The following is a 17,033-nucleotide window of genomic DNA, read 5'->3' on the forward strand; positions in this document are numbered from 1 at the left end:
TGGCCACTCTTAACCGCCTCTTCTAAGTGCCTGTTTTCCCTCTCTTTTTTCCTTGTTAAATTCCTAAATTTTAAAATGGTAATTAATAAATATTAATAATTTTATTTATGAAAAATCATTTGATAGAGCTGCAATTCTATCAAAATAAGTAAATCATCGCCTCAAAATTGCAAGTCAAGTATTGAAAAACCTTTACATCGATCGTCTCAATTTAAACATTATGGTTGCGAAAAAAAATTAGGATTTCAAGTTCTAAAAATAGTGTATATTATAACAAATTATCTAGGCTGTCTATTTTGCTTTTAAAAATAAGTGTTCACAGATCTGTAAAATCTGTTCCATTTTTTTAGTTTCAAATTTTATTGTTGGTGCTAAAAATTGATTTTAGAGTCATCATAAAAATTACCGTCACCAAAAATATTTTCTAGACGACGATTTGAGATGGGAATTTATTTTATTTTTATAAATCTTAAGCCTCATAGATACCTCAACCTTTATTTATATTACAAGTTTTTCAGCCAAATCTTGCATACTATTATTTATTGGAAAAAGTTTATATAAGGTTGCAACCTTACATGTAAAACTACAGATGTACCTCAAAAATCCATCGGAAAAGGTAGTTTTAATGTTGAAAAACCCTTTGATTGATCATATCGACATCGAGATGTATGACTGTGAAAAATAAAAAGAGTTTAAGTCTAAAAAATGATGCATTTTACAACATATTATTTTCAAGATTTTCATATGTTTATAGATCTACTTGATTTTAACCATTTTTTAATTTTAAAATTTTATAATTAGATATAAAAATAGATTTTGAGATAATCCTAAAAATATTTTACATCAAAATTATATACCATGATAGAATTTTAAGGTGCACCTTATTTCTATAGCTACGGATGCATCTGAATGCCACTTGCACCCTTATTTATTTTTTATGTTTTGTCCAGGTTATTTGATATTTATTTATTTCTCCAGCTTACATGGCCTGGTCGATAATTATAAAGCCGGGGACCCAAATTTATTTGTTTATTTTATTTCTCTTTATCTATAGTAATTCATTTGCTGCCCAACCTTGGGTGGGTCCATATTATTTGATTTTACTCTTATTATTTATTTCCACAAAATCTTATTCAAATATTTTTCTTTTTGCAATAATTCATGGGATCTTAGTATCTCAGCAAATCGGCCCTATTTTTTTTGTTTTTCACAAATTTTGTGCAATTTTAATTTGATTGGTCTCATAATTTCAACTGCAAATTGACAGGCCACCTTCCTCAGCTGAAAGTCTGAAACCTTTTGGATGATGTCACGTGAACCTCACTACCGTATGTGTCACTCGCAGGTGTGGATCAAATTATAACGGATGCCTTATGAATATAACGCCCGTTATATTAAAGTGTCGGATGAACTTTGGAGACTTAGGATTTTAAATTATTTGCCAAAAAATGGAAAATGGCTGATCATTTTCAGTTTTTCTTTTGCCATCTTAGTTTTGTTCAGTGTTTAAAAATGTAGATTCTAGCTTAGACTCGCACAGTCTAGTGCTCAAGTGGGTTAGAGAATCGAACAAGTTTATGCCCGACTCAGCTGATTTTCAAATAAAATAGCAACTCATCTGATTGCCCGACAACTTGGGTAGTTCTGGTTCTGAGTGGTTTAGTGATTTTGAAAGGGTAGGGTTTGAATAAGCTCTCTTTTTATACTGTAGGAATGAGGCACATCTCTAAAATTTACTTGGAGATATAGTTGCGGTGATGGAAACCTTATTATGGATAGAAAATCTATTGGCCCTAATTATGAAATTTAAATTTTGAAAAATAGTTATATCGAGCAGATATGTGAATACTTGCAAATCTATAGAAAATAGCTAGTCCAATAACTCGGTACAACATGCACTATTTTTTTTTTATATGAGAATTTTTTTTTCTTTAAATCTGCACATCTTGAGGTTGAAATGATCAATTTAAAAGTTCTCTAAGCACCTTATAAGGGTTCAACCTTATATAAACTTTATCCACTTTTTTTCAATTTTTAATCACTTATCATTCTTTCTCTACAGTCCGTTATACTTTACGTAACATAACAGTAACAAGAACGGCCTGTTCATAACCGTGATTTCCATGTTTTTCGAAAGGACATCTCCCACTGTCGGCTCGACTCAGCTTAAATGGCTCTAGACCGGCTCACCTGACAAGCCACTTGAGCCAAGCCCGTTTCACGTGCGAGCAAGGTGTTGGCACGCTTGAGTATTTGGGCCTAAAATATAGAGAGCGTCTAAAAGAGGACTTTTCGAGAGATTCGTGGTGAGGTGAGAACGTTGCCACGTGTCCGTTAGAGGAAAGCTACTTCTAACCAGCACCAGTGGCTTCCTTGTGAGCCGCACACCACCCACCCCTTTCTCTCTCCTCTCTCTTTCTCTCTCTCTCTTTCTCTCTCTAAAAATATCTCATGTTTTAGAGGTGGGGGGAATTGGAAAGGCTAAGCTCTACTCTCTCTTTCTCTCCAAAATCCAGACTCTTGTCTCAAATCTCTCTCCTTCTCTCTCTCTAAAAACTTTGCTCTCCCTCTCTCTCTCTCTCTCTAAAAATATCTTTAAATAACGGAGAGATTGTGGCCTTGGAAATGCGAGGGGTAGGCAGAGACGGATGAGAGAAAATTATGAAAAGGTGCTTCTTTTTCTTAAAAAGTGCGGTTTGCAACCTTACACGATCCAGCGCATCTTAAAACTTTATCATAGCATCTAATTTTGTTGTAAATTTCTTTTAGTATTATCTTCAAATCTATTTTTATGCTTAATTACAAAATTTTAAAATTTAAAAATAATTAAAATCAAGTAGATCTTTAAAATCTTGAAAATAAACGGTCTAGATAATGTGTTGCAAGACGCACTATTTTCAGGACACAGAAACTGCATTTTTTCATATTAATACATCTCGACATCGAGATGATCGATTAGAGGGGCTTTTCAACATTAAAACAATATTTTCGATAGATTTTTGAGATGCATATGTGATTCTACATTTTAAGGTTGCAACCTTATTAAAACTTTTCCCTTTCTTAAATACAACTATATAAGAGGAAAAGGAGTCATGTAATTAAATGACATGAAAATAAAAATGTTACCTTTGGGGTTCAATTTAGTGTTGGGAAATCAACAATTATAGACTTAAAAATAATAAATCTTATACACTAAAAATAATATGCTCATGTTAACTACTATTTTATTTTTTTGATCACTAGTTTTAACTTTAGTAAATCACTAATTTTATTTTGATATATCTACGTAAAATAATAAAAAATCATTTTTTTGACACACTAACGTGGTATTGTAAAAATGTCTTAGAATAATCAAAGTCAATTGCTGTTGGATTGATATAATTTAAAATGTGTGTGGCTTATATAAGTTGTCCACCTTAAACAAAGTAAGGCGCGTTCCGGTGCCAAAAACTCTTACCATGGCTTAAAAGTCAAGTTTTACTTCTAATTAAAAAATTTAAAATTTGCTAATCGAGAAGATTGAATTGTTTGTGTTACAAGATGAATTATTTTTAAACCTTAAAATCATATGTTTTCATATCCATGTATCTTGAAGTCGATATGATCAACATGAGGGTTTTTTACGGTCAAAACAATATTTTTTTATGGATTTTTGAAGTGCACCTCATTTTCAGAGTATAAAGTTGATACTTTATATACACTTTTTCCTTTTAAAATAAATTTTTTTTGAATTTCTTGTGGAATTATTTGTCTAAAAATAGAAGAAGCATATATTACGATTGATTTGTTGATGGAACCACATGTGATCTACTACAAAAGGCTAGTGTAACATGAGGACTGCTCGTACTGATCATTTTTTGTCATTGTTGTTATTCGAATAATTACTTTCCATCTTTAGCTTATAATAGAAATAGAAACTAATTCAAATTCCGTTTATTTATGCATAGAGATCAAGATACCAATAATAGGTACTTCCAAAAAACAATCGTCTAGGGGAAAATCTTAGATACTAAAAACAGTTATTTTTTATAATTATTGTTATTGGGACATGATCGGTGTGGAGTTTTATAATTGTGGTGCTTATTATTTGTTTTATCCGGAAGCTGTTGAATATTTGTTGGGATTTTGGGATATAAAATATGGCATTTATCAGAAAATAATTACATTAGTAGGTACGAATTCGAATTATTCTCAATTAAAATTTTAAATCTGTTAAGTTCTTCATAACTTATAAATTGGCAATATTTCTAATGTGTATCAAAACTTAAATATCAAAAATCACTATCCAACTTAAAAGCTTTACAGCCTGTTTAGATATAATCATTATCATTGATAATTCACCGATTCGATAAAGTTAATTCTGATAACGAGTTTATTATTTATAATTTGGTACATGAGATAAACTTATATATAGTTTCACATATAAGTTTATCTTTTTAAAAAATTATTTTTTACTTTATTCAAAATAATTTACTGAATATCGTATGGTCTTAATCATAAATAGGTAAAATAGCTTGAAATCACTCAAAAGTTTAAAATTTGTATAATATTATGCATAAAATAAGATGTGTACCAAATAACTAATATAATAATGATCCAAAAATATATTAATTTCAGATAGGATATATATTTGAGGTAAATTAATTATCATCCAAACATGGAATTTACTTGTTTATTCATTACCATTTCCTTGCTCATTACACCTTTTTTGCAGTATTGACATTTTAGAGCTATTTTCAGATAATAACATGCTTGTTCTAAAATTCAAATCGATAGTTTTGTTTTTAATTTGCAAATATGAATTATTCGAAAAGTTTTGTATTGAAATAATAAGAAGAAACCTTGCAATATCTCGATAAATTAGTTTCCCAAGGATATTATCGGAGTCTTTGGGCAAATTCATCAAAATGAACTATTCAACATTGTACCTATTTATTTTAATTTAATTTCAAAATACCCATGATCATGATTTGGAATAGCTGTAAAAGGTTAGATGTTTATTGTTGATAACTTAGGTGTATTTTGAGAATATTTGCCGGTTATTGTTTGAAGAAAAACCAATATCCAAAAAGTTAGTTCCGGCTCGAGCCTTTTATGAGCTGAGTAGCTCGGTCGAATCTGAATGGACTTGTGCAAGTAGTGTACGAGGAAAAAAGAGGCCTAAAAATAAACAATTTTAAGAATTGATAAAAACAATAATAAAATAGTGGAAAGCAAAATAAACAAAAAAAACAATTCTAAAATCCAAATAAGATGGAAAAAGTTATATGAAACATGTAATTATAAATAATTGATTTATGGATGGAGACATTTCAACAAAATTCAGCAGAGGGAAAGCGAAAATAAGACATGTACCAAGAAAAACTCACAGACCATTACCAAAAACATGAGAAATTGTACATAATTTTATAAATATGATTATGACGTTTTTTATTACTATGAGAAGATATTATCGTGATAAGCTGAAAACAAATTATATTTATATATAATTAAAGACATTAATTTTCAGTTTTCTCGACAGATCAGTCAGTAATAATTTCCCTTAAATTTTTCTAATTTTTGCAATGCTTCAATTTTAGTGCAATTTTATTTTGATCTCACCATTTTTATATGCTGATTTTTAGGGTGAGAGACAAACGGAATGATCCGTTAGTTGGATGCGCCGTCAAATAACAGACGGATGTACCGTTAGTCAGAAGCTTTTGGCGAGGGATGCCGTTTGCCGCCTCCTTACGGAAACCGTCGGACCCACCCCCTCTTTTCTCTCTCCTTTTTTCAGGTCCATTTGGTCCCGGGACCACTCTCTCTCTCTCTCTCACTCTTCGATTTTAAACTCAAAAGACGGTAAACCACAAATTTCTCCATCGAAAACTGCCTGTGCTGCCTAAAAGCAGTTTCCTAGGATTCCCGGTTTTACCCCTCCTCTTTCATTTCTTTTGCAAAAAAATTGCCCTTCTTTCATTTCTTTTGCAAAAATACCTAAAAAATATATAATTCTCTCGCTCTTATTTTCACATGTTTTTCTGAGGGTAATGATCATACATGATCCTCTCCCACTCATATGTGTCTGAACCCAAATGATCACTATTAAAGTTGGCATGACTCTCTAGAAAGTTATCACATGGTTATGAGACTTGACTTTTCTATAGATCCGTGTCAAATTTAATGATGATCTCTTGAGATCCTATACACATGGGTGAGAGAAGGTCTTATAGGATCATTTCTCTTTTTTTAAAAAGAAATGTTTCTATACTTCCTATACTATACGGAAGATATATATTTCCCCACATATGGCCGTCCAATTTTGTTTAAGTGAATCACTTACTGTTTGATTAAGATCTGACGTTTCAAAGTATTTTATGTTTAATTTTTTTGTACAAATTATATAAATATGAAATTCGATACGTTGCATCATATCAATGGGACACACCTAAAAAATATTAAACAGATGTTCAATAGAAAAAAAGAATGATCAAAATACCTTTCAAAATTTGAGCATTTTGGTTATTTTATTTTATTAAGAATATTAACTTTATCTTTTTTTTACAGGTGAGAGTTTAAGAAATGGGATGCCCAAAATTTGGTGTCAAAATGTTTTTTTGAAAAAATTAAAAATAAAATAATTTAGAGGTGTGATATTATGATTGAGGACCTCTCAACCATCCATTCAGAGTGGATGATTGGATAGAAAGAAGTATATAAGTTTTATAGATTAGGAGAAGTATAGAAGCTTGCCCTTATTTTATGTTTAATTTTTTTCTACAAATTATATAAATATGAAATTCGATACGTTGCATCATATCAATGGGACACACCTAAAAAATATTAAACAGATGTTCAATAAAAAAAAGAATGATCAAAATACCTTTCAAAATTTGAGCATTTTGGTTATTTTATTTTATTAAGAATATTAACTTATCTTTTTTTTTACAGGTGAGAGTTTAAGAAATGGGATGCCCAAAATTTGGTGTCAAAATGTTTTTTTGAAAAAATTAAAAATAAAATAATTTAGAGTTGTGATATTATGATTGAGGACATCTCAACCATCCATTCAGAGTGGATGATTGGATAGAAAGAAGTATATACGTTTTATAGATTAGGAGAAGTATAGAAGCTTGCCCTTATCTAAAGAAAATAGCCGGTCTTAGAAGGGTGAGGACTTTAAAATTTTTCTTTAACTCTTCCTCTCAAGTCGTAGTAAAGGACATTGATTGTGCTAAACCGGCAATCGACATAAAATTGTGCCGAAACTTTTTATGAATATTGAATCTATGTTATGTGTTTATGTTAGGGTGTTATGGCATCATTGAAGCTATGGCTCTTGAGAGAGCAACATGACATACCAAGATTATTGTAACAAACTATAAACATTTTTTTTAAAAAAGACTCTGATGATGATGGTGATTTCTCGAAAAAACGAAAAAGACCGTACTCCCCGTTCTTCTTATGCTTCTTCTTCTTCTTTTTCTCTCTCCAGTTTCTTGAGAAAACGACCTTACGAATACGCTAACAATAGTAACCAACTCCTTCTCCTTCTCTCTTTTATAAAACTAAAATTTTCTTGCTAAGTGAAGCTGACATAGAGACGGTCATCTCGCTCTCTCTCTCTTCGTTTTGTTTGAGAAAATGATCATAAGCCTACGGTCTTTCTCAAATAGATTTTTTTTGTTATTATTTTTATTGAGTTTGACTGGAAGTTTCAATTCCAAAATAACCTAGTCCAAGCACACCAACTATATTTTTCTCAAAAAAAAAGAAGGGAAAATTCAACTCTCCAATCTAGATGTGTAAATGATTTGGGTTCAAGTTAGATCTAGGTCGGATCTAGGCTAGATCTACCCAGACCTCACAGGATGAGGGCTAGAACTTGACCCACACCTAGATTGAGCCAGGTCTAGGTCCAATGAAACAGACCCTACGCATATCTAGTCCCAGTCCGGTATGTATGATATAATATACCATATAAATTATAAGAAATTTTTTTCATACACACCTAAATATCACCCGTTCAAACTCCATGCCCCTTGATATTATTCTTGAAATTAAATTAAAAATATGGATATTTATGAAAGAGTGAGGTTTGCACAAGGTTGCAACATTGAATAATCAAAGTAAAGTACAGCTCCAAGGCTTTGTCATAAGCGAATCTATTTTCATCTCTAATTATAAAATTGTTAAACTTTAAAAGTGGTTCAAATCAAATAGATCTATAAACACATAAAAATCTTGAAAATAGGCGGTCGAGATAATGTGTTGCAAGATATACTATTTTCGGGACTAGAAATCTTTTTTTTTCATATCCATATATCTTGATATCTAAATGCTCAAGTAGATGGTTTTCCAACTTCAAAATTAACATCAAAATAGCAATTTTTGATGGATTTTTTAGATGCACCTTAGTCGTAAAGTGTAGGGGTTCAACCTTATATAAACTTCTCCCTTTTTCAAACTGCATCTAATCTTTGAAACTTTGAATTGTTCAACATCGATTTTCTATGAGTCCCCTGCCTCCCATGTACACGCGCATCCCCTTCTGAAGTCTATCTTAGAGATGGATTTAAAATTTATATTTATAAAAGATTCAAGTTCTAGGTCATGGTTATCCTGAATATAAAAAAAATAAACTAAAAATTTAAAGTTCAAAAGGATTTCTTTTTTGAAATTCTTTTACAACCGCGTATTTTGGGTGCCTTTTTTCTCAATGTCCATCTTAAGTTTGACGTTGGATCGCCAAGGGACCATATACGTCCCTTCACTCACATAACACATTTCTTTTAACATCTTACCTACATTTTTATCAAATTGAAAATAGGGTGCAGTGCGGTCTGCCCTAAACAATCAAAGTAAAGCACACATTTAAATTGTGTCAAAAAATATGATTTTAATACTGAAAATCTTTGTGACAACCTTAAAATCTAATTTTATTTTTACTTATAAAATTTAAAGATTAAAAAATAGTGTAGATCTAGCATATCTATAAAAAATTGAAAATCTTGAAAATTGACAGTTCAAAAATGTGTTAGAAGATGCACTATTTTCAAAACTTGAAATCGATTTCTTTCTCATGTCCATACATCGTGATGTTGAGATGATCAATTTGAGGATATTTAAGCATCAAAACAACCTATTCTAGTAAAATTTTTGAGGTGGGCTCTAATTTAATTGTTCAAAACTTCCGCTCTATATAATTTTTTTTCCTTTCAAATAACCCATCATTAATAGGACAAATTTAAAATTCTTATCAAATAACATATCAAAATGGGTTTTGAAATTCATCAAAATACACCTAAGAAGATAAATTGTTAAATAGTTCATGAAATTCCTCAAAAGAAAGGGTGGGATGCTAATGATAGCTTTTAAAATTATAAATCCATATATTAACAGAAATTTTTTATATAAAGTTGCAACCTTAAAATATAGAATTACGGTGCACCTCAAAATCCCAAAAAAAAAATGTCGTTTTGATGTTGGAAAACCTTCTAATAGATCATCTCGATGTCAAAATCTATAGATAAAAAAAAAAGAAGAAAAGATTTTGAGTCTAAAAAATAGTGCATCTTGCAACGCATTATCTTAACTGTCTATCTTTAAGATTTTTATGTATTTATGGATCTACTTGATTTGAACTATTTTTAGAGTTTAAAATTTTATACTTAGAGATAAAAATAGATTTTCAAGTCATTACAAAAAGTTTTGGCAAAAAAATTACATCTTATGCCAAATTTTAGTGATGGGCCTTAATCTTAAAACCCTAAAAGTATGATAAGTAAAAAAAATATTATTACTAAAAAAAACTTCTCATTTTATTATTAGTTTTTGAATAATAACTTCTCACTGTATTATTGAATATGATTAAAATGTCTTTTTATCTAAAACAAAGAGCTAAAGGTTTTAATTCTTCAAAAAGATAGTAAGTAATGCCACTTTAGTTATATCCATTGATTACGAATAGATTAGATATTTTATTTATTTTATTACTACTAATCAATCCCTTTTATTTTTCCAAGTAGTGGTGGTTAGGGGTTACTTGGTCGGTGGACTTGCTCTCATCATCTAAGTGCCATAAATTTAACTAAGGGTTCTATAGAGCCGAGATTTAAAGCTTATATATAGTGGGAAAAGTTTATATAGAGCCAGGCTCTAAACAATCAAATTTGAGCCTATATCAAAAATTTTATTAGAAGAGGTTGTTTTGATATCCAAATATCTTCAAATTGATCATCTTAACATCAAGGTGCATGGACATGAGAAAAAAATAAATTGCAAGTTTCAAAGTAGTGTATTTTGTAACGCATTTTTGGACCGTCAATTTTCAAGATATCATAAATATGTCGATCTACACTATTTTCGAAGCTTTAAACTTCATAAATAGATATGAAAAATACATTATTAAAGCTTTCACAAAGATTTCCAATATTAAAACAACATTTCTTGATGCTATTTGGAGGTAGGCTCTAATTAGACTGTTTAGAGCCTAGGCTCTATACAAACCGCACCCTTAAATAATTATTTGACATTCTCTAAAATAATTCATAAAAATAATGTTAGCGGGGTATTAACCTACTCAAGTTGCACACTTGGGAGTTGGTCTTCTTTCCAAACCACGATTTTAAGCTCTCATAATTGTTTGACATTCTCTAAAATAATCAATAAGACTAATTGGGGATTAACCTAATCAAATCGCAAGCTTGACAGTCTCATTTCCAAGCCACGATTAAAAGCTCACTCACTCTTTTTCTCTCTCCCTCTCTCTCTCTATATATATATATAAAGGAAAAGATCTTGTCAGCCCATGGACTGATGGAATAGTGTAAGCTCAATGGCTTAGATTGAATCTGAGTCAATCAGACAATCACGATTGTATTACATATTTGAATTTTAAGTTTTATTTTTTTGTTTTTTTATATAAAACTCCAAATCATATGAAATTTTGAATGTCCGCTCTTCTCATCAAGGCGCACCTAATAAAATATTTTAAAAAACATTTGTAAAAAATAATTGATCAGAATACCCCTAGAATTTTTAGGGGTATTTTGGTCCATTTAATTTGTATGAATTATTTTTTGAATATTTTTATTAGAGTCGCCTATATATATATATATATATATATATATATATATATATATATATATATATATATATATATATATATATCCAATGATGTTTATAAGATGTATTGGAAATATAAGTTTATCTTGATGGAACGGAACGACTGAACAATATTTGGAGAGCCGACCTCAAATAGTTGGGATAAGTCTTGTGATGATGATCTCAAAATATAAGTTTTAAGGGATGGAATTTTTGAAGTTTATCATTGTTATCAAATATAATCATATAAGGGTGTGGTTAGATATGGTTGAGCCCTAACAATCAAAGTAAGGCACAACTTAAATAGTGCTGCAATATGTTATTTCAGTATTAGAAATCTTTATAATAGTCTGAAAATTTATTTTCAACTTTGATTATAAATTTTAATATGAAAAATAGTGTAAAATGAGGAGATTTATGAACACTTGAAAATTGACGGTCTATAAAATACACTACAAGATGCACTATTTTCAAGACTTGAAATCGATTTTTTCTCAAATCAATTTTTTCTGTTGTTGATACATGTTGAGGTCGAGATGATCGAATTGATGATTTTTAAACATTGAAATAACATCTTCTAGTCCATGACATAGCTCCTTTAAGGTAAACTACATAAATTGTTGTGTTGTGTATATTTTATGTTTTATTTGCCATGCTCATATTATGGTTTGCACTCACCTATTCTATTTTGAATAAGTTAAGTACATGATCCTAGTTCGGATCCAACTTTCGGGGGTCTTGTTTTTGCATCTAAGAGGGTTCTTAAATCCTAACAAGTCATATCAGAGCGCTCGGTTCATTACAAGGCTAGGGATTGTGCATTAGTTAAAGAAAATCATATGGCGAAATTGTTGATTGTGTTGTTTGAGGTGGAGAAATAAGGTAGTCAGCACAATCTTTTTTTTAGCAAGAGTGACAAAGGGATTTATTTGGCAAAAAAGAAGAAATCATAAAGTTATTTGATGGATTTTAGCATGGTAAGCATAAGATGTTGTTATCAAGGTAGAGATTATTGGATATAATGATATCTAAAAATTTTCACTATAGGAAACTACTGTGTTACATGGGATTGATATTCATAGTGATAAGTCTCCTAAGTTAGTTGGGATGCTCATTGAAGTAATCTAGTAGGACTCTTGGTTATGTATTACGTTTAAGATACGTTTCTGTCATGGGATTCATGACTTTATGTATATGGAATGAGATGAGGAAAATATGTGTGCTCTATATGGGGTCACCTTATAGGAAAGGTAGGCTTTCCTATAGCGAGAGGTGGTGGTCTCCTGCACAGCAAAGGAGAGGCTTATGAAGGAACTTCTAAATAGAGAAGTGAGTTTCTAATGAGAGAAATAATTTATAAGATTGTTTCTTATAGAGAAGTGATTCGTATAAAATCTTGGGTAGTTTCGTCTTTATAAAAAGAAAATAAATTTGTCATTGTTCCCACATCTCTATCTGATGCATTCGTAATAGTTACTGAAAGTAAAGAGAAAGTAGAACGATAAGTGATGTCGGTTGGGTGAGTGGTTTCAAGGTTTTCTTGATTAGGTATTGTTAATGCCTAATAAGATACCTTTTATGTCCTAAAAGTAATTCTCATCCGTAGAGTGAATTTTAGTTATTTCTCATACACATACGATAATTCGTACTCAACTATTTTGTTTCTAACCGATTAAGTATATGATTCTAGTGAGATCCGACTTTTGAGGATTTTGTTTCTGCATCTAAGAGGGTTATCAAATCCTAACAATTTTTCATACTCATACTATAATTCGTACTCAACTATTTTGTTTCTAACCGGTTAAGTATACGATCCTAGTGAGATCCAACTTTAAAGGATTTTGTTTCTTTATTTAAGAGGGTTCTCATTTCCTAACAAAAATCACATAATTTTTTTTTTTTTTTTGGGTAAAGTGGGGAGAGGGCCCCTACCTTTTGTAGATATTGAGCTTAGGAGGTAGTGTTGGAAATCGAAAGTGCTAACCGATTAAACGCTGACTCTCTTTCTTTACACAAAAAAAAAAAAAGAAAAAAAAAAAAAAAAAAAAACCCATATAGTAGTGGTCACTACAAATTAGAAAGTCACTAAAATAATGATAGCTAAAGCCGTACAAATGTATGTTCCATGCAAATCTAAAAGCTCATAGTGGAGATACCTCGGTTTTGGAGGTGCATTAAACATAAGCAACTTATTCCAATACCTATGTCCATCATTACGGACTTGCCCCTGCAACTCGCTGCTGTAAAAGTATGAGTCCTTTCGCCGAGTCGAGTCCTGTACCTCGCTGCTAAACGTTCAATGAGATCCTTACCTTTGGATTAAAAGGTAATAATGATCTTGAAGCTTCAAATGTAAAATTCGATGGCGCAAATTTTATCAATAACCGCTCTAAGCTTTTTAAAAGGATGAAATGTTTACTCAACTTTGGGCATGCACCAGCCCATCTGATTTCCGATCAAACAGTTATGGATGTTTTGTATCAAAAGTACAAATCTCATTGTAGTCGATCTCAAATGCTTTGACACAAGTTGATCACAATTGATTTTGATCATTAAATTAGATGTAAAATTAAATAATTATATTTATTTTATTTTATATTTTAAATTTTAAATTTTTTTTTTTTCAAATTATGTGACACACCACCTAAACTATTAGGTTTCACATGGGAGTGTTGTAATTTACATCATTATATTTTATCCTTTAAAAAAAAGAAAAAAAAAAAAAAGGTTGTCTGTGAAATGACGAGGAATCAAACAAATTTGAGATTTCTTGTCCAAGAAGACAGGTGCTGCATTTTAAGTGGCCTGCAAAAAGCAACAACAAATTTGCGAGGACGCCCTACTCTCCAACCTCATGACATCGTGCATGTATGCTATGCTCCTGCAGGAGTATATAGTACACTTATTCCCTTGGTTAAAAGACTTATTTGGGAAATTTTTTGTGCTATGTAATTTTTCAAACCACATCAAAATCACCACATGATAACTCGCAAAAGAAAAACTTCAAATTGGTGTGTGTGTGAATAAAATTAGCATTTCAAGCCTTATAAATATTATTTACTGTAATAAATTATCCATACGATGGTTCTGCATCATTTAAAAATTATTTTGTTGAATTTATTTACCAAAGGAGTAAATAGACAGTATGCTCATGTAAGAGTATAAAAGCTTATTGCTCATCGGATTTCGATAACGTGTGAGAGGGAGAGAGAGCAACTTCAATGGAGATCAGCGGTCACAATCATGAGAAATGGGAGTCTCCATCGCCAAACTCGTACGATTTCTCCATCCTATGATCGTACGAGTACACTGCTCTCTTTAAAAAATTAAAATAAATTCCCCAATATAAATATAAGGAAAATGTTAATAAACCGCATATTCTCCAAAATATCGATACTTTGAAGTCCTCATTTTTTAACCTTCTTACACTCGTATCCAATTGGTTTGTTTTTCTTTACAAGTGAGGAAAAAGACCATACTTTCGATTTCAAAGATCCCTAAGTTTATCATAGCACCTTAGGTGTGTTTGAGGACAATTACTGAACTATTACGGATGGTAAAAAAAACTTGGGATATTGAAAATCTGAAATTTAGCTAATCAAAAGTACCAATTTTTTTTGCTTCTTTGGTCAAATAAAAACTTCTCATTTTCAAAATCTGAAGTTTTTCCAATGACTTTTGGACAAAATCTGAAGTTTTTGTGTTGCCACAGAGAAAATTCTAGTAACAACTTTAGATTTTTAAAATCCGAAATTTGACGGACAAAATTTTTCCCCCCTTTTTTTGTCAAGTAAAGACGTTGGATTTTGAGATTCTAAAGTTTTTTTCAAAAAACATTTTTTTAAGGAAATTATTTTGTTTAAGTAAAAACTTAGGATTGTGGAAATCCAAACCTTTTAATTTTTTGAGGCATATAAGATGCTCAAACTTTGTAAAAGGAAATAGGTTGAAAAATTCGGATTCCTAAAATCCGAGATTAGGGTATTTTGGAAAAAGATAAAAATAGGGCAAATTGGGCATTAACACAAGGAAAAACATACAAATAGACCATTTACTTTTAATACTAGGAAGTCATAATCAGTCTTGTCCGTTAGATTTCATATCAGGTGATTGTGAAAGTATCATTGACTACACTCAAAGTTAAAAAAAAAATTCTCTCAAATTTTATGTTACATCCCAAGCATCCAATTTAACATCTATTTGCTATTAGCAATTGTGACCTCGATCTAACATACAATCCCTTGAGACAATATTTCTATCTTATAAGGGATTTTAGTAGTAAAGGTAAATTAAAGATGTATTTTCATTATTTTCACAAAGAAGAAGCAGGGTTTAAAAGTATTGTTACCATCACAAAATGGTAACAACCTTGAGAATGGGGTTAGGGTTGGGTCGTGGTGGTAGCATCACTTGTGGCCCAACTAAAGTCTAGGCTTCATTCTCATCTAATGTATTAAAAAATTATTAACGATTTCAAAAAATGGGTAGGGGCTCGTCATGGCCATTGAATTACCCAAAAAAAATTGGTAACAACCGTTATAACATAAAATAACAGGCAATTAAATTTCTAAAAAGATTGAAACATTGGGCATCTTTTCCAAAAAAAAGAGACGTCATGGGCACCATATAGATATGTAATTAAGACATGATTAGAATTTCAAACAATATTTCATGCATTTCTTCTTAAAAAAGAAGGAAATAACATTTTATCAGATATAACGCCTGTTATCTTATAAAATTTACCAAAAGAGCCGTAAAGGCTATCATATGACAACTAGACATGATAAGGAGAATACTACATTATGGGCATTAAGGTCATCTATCTCATCATTGTTTGGCTACATAACAGTATCTCATTAAGTATTGGTTTTAAGTAATGAGATTGTATACTATGAGACTATTTATTTTTGGTACAAGGAAGTTACAATTATTGTTAGCTATTGAATGTGAAATTCAATGAAAAAAAAAGTATCATAGCGTTCAAGAAATTTTATTATGGACTTTGTGCTAAATAATGACACATCCTCAACCACTCGATTTCAAATCTAACGGTCAATGATGATTGTGACATCCTTATATCAAAAGTAAATAGTTTTATTGTATACATTTCTTTAATATTGATTAAACACTTAGAATTTAAAAATAAAAAATAAGGAATAAAATATGTTGTGATTAGTGAGAGGTAGAATAAATATATAAGATTTTTTATTACTAAAAGAGAAATCCACCCAAAGTCTAACTAACTGAACTCTATGTAGGATGGCATTGCCTCTCAATGCAGGAGATCCTTTCCTCTCTCTTGAAGAACTGACATTCCCCTCTCTAAAGGAATCAACATCCCCCATGCCCCAAATAAGGTATGTATATTTTTTTCTCTCATTCCTTATATGTATTAAGAATCTAACAAATAGGAAACTTGAATGGATTTCTTATTACTTATCAATCTTAGTGCCTATCACACGTGAAATTGGATTTCCTTATTCAGAGGTTTGGATGATAACTATATAATACGGTAAACATCATTCTCTATAATAATTAATAAATAATTTATGTTATTTTAAGGGATGGAATAGACAAGTAGTGTGAAGATCTCTTGATGTCTCTTCGAGGTTGCCCCTTCTCCTTTCCTCTCCCTTTCTTGCTTTTTCCTCTCCCTTTCCCTTTATTTTACCTTTCATATCTCAGTTTCATTGTTTGCTTATCTTAATCTTTTCTTTCTTTCTTCTCTTCTCTTTTCTCTTCTCAACTCTCTCTCTTTTGTGTTTTCCCTCATTACAACTCCTCCAGCCCTTTTATTCTTCTTCTATATTCCTTTCACTATACTCCCCTCTTTTGTGTGTTTTTTCCACTCGCTATACTCCCCTCTTTGCAGTGTAGGCCTTGAACGACATCAATTAAAATGGGTGATTTGGTTTAAGCAGGAGACTTTAAAAAGATAAGGGGAA

This window comes from Amborella trichopoda, chromosome 13 (assembly GCF_054954075.1).
Source record: "Amborella trichopoda isolate Santa Cruz 75 chromosome 13, AtrichopodaSantaCruz75HAP2 v2.0, whole genome shotgun sequence".
In the NCBI taxonomy this organism is placed as follows: Eukaryota; Viridiplantae; Streptophyta; class Magnoliopsida; order Amborellales; family Amborellaceae; genus Amborella; species Amborella trichopoda.